Below are 1,480 nucleotides of genomic sequence, written 5' to 3' on the forward strand. Positions count from 1 at the left end.
TTTTAGATGTTTGAGTCTCCCTGAGAGAAGAACCTTCTTTCTTGCCCTCCTTGCATCTATGCTAAAGGAGCCCTCCTTGGGTGGAGAGGTGACAGAAATCTCAGGTAGGCTGGAGGAGTCAGGTGTGAAGTTCCGTGTGTTTCATGTCCCACAGGGAATCTGAAGTCATGGCTGATCCCCACATTGCCTTGCAGCACAATGTGCCACACAGGCAACCGAACAGAAATGGTGGCAGGATGTGTCCAGGTGAATGGGTCTGCCACAGGTGCTAAGAGTTCCCTTTTCTCCATGAGTAATGGGAGTAAATGCACATTTCTCATGGGTCCAAGTGGACTACTGCTAGCTGAGAGACAGACTTGGAGAGTCCTTGAGTTAGAGAACAAGTGAAAACAGAGTAGGGTCCTTTGTGGATTAATAATAGAGGATCTATCTCAGCAGGCATCGGCATGGATAGTTGTACACTTTCCCCAAAGTTTTGGTGACAGGTACTTAGACTTAACTCACAGAAAGAAAGCAGTGATGTGCCCTGGAATTGGCTTGTACGGGGTTGTTAGCATCTCTTCCCAACTCTTTGTTAGCTTAATTTCAAGAGTAGTACCTTGAAACTGGCCAGAGTGGGAGTAATACCAACATGGAAATCATTGAACACTACAAATCAAAATATAATGCTATTTCTGAAAACTCATTCCACAATATAAGAGAATCAAAATTGATGTGTAAAAATAAGGAAGGGAAACATACACATTTATGTACAATCATTACATAAATACATAAAGCCAACTGCTATTTAAAAAATTCCTAACAAAACATTTTCCTTTCTGAGGATTTTTCTTCATGTGTTAGACTTGTTGAGGCTCTGGAAAAAAGGGTTTACTAAAGTTTGGATTGAAGAAAGAAATTTTTTTTCCTGGAAAATTACCCTGTTTTTTTAAAAATAACATTTATTGCCATAGGACCTTTGAATTTCACCGAGAGTCAAATGATATGTCAAGAGTCTGGTTATCGGTTGGTGTAAATGAACCTTCAAAGTAATGCTGACAAAGGAACATTTTCACAGCTGAGTTTTTGGTGATTCTTGGTTTCCTGCTTCATCAAGATTAAGCTCATTTCTTTTCTAAAATTTCAGTTGTATTTTTGTAAAAATTCCTTGATGTTTCTTTAATTATTCCCCCAAATTTCAGTAATATGCCAAGCAGTGTTTTCTTGACATTATTAGACTCTCCTTTTCTCTTGGTGAAAACATCTTTATTTGTGCTTAGTTATTATGAAAAAAAAGACAATGTTTCTGAAGTCACCGTTTGATTTCAAGGTGTATTTGCTGCATTTGATGGAGCAGTCATGCAATAGAATGATTTTTGGATTCATCAGTTAGCTGATCATATTTTTTTCTTTTTAAAAATTTAAAAATTTTGCCCTAATTTCAGATTGGCACAAAATTAGTAAGTATGATACAAAGAATTTTCATATATCCTTCACTCAC

This window comes from Neophocaena asiaeorientalis, unplaced genomic scaffold (assembly GCF_003031525.2).
Source record: "Neophocaena asiaeorientalis asiaeorientalis breed wild unplaced genomic scaffold, Neophocaena_asiaeorientalis_V1.1 scaffold272, whole genome shotgun sequence".
NCBI lineage: Eukaryota > Metazoa > Chordata > Mammalia > Artiodactyla > Phocoenidae > Neophocaena > Neophocaena asiaeorientalis.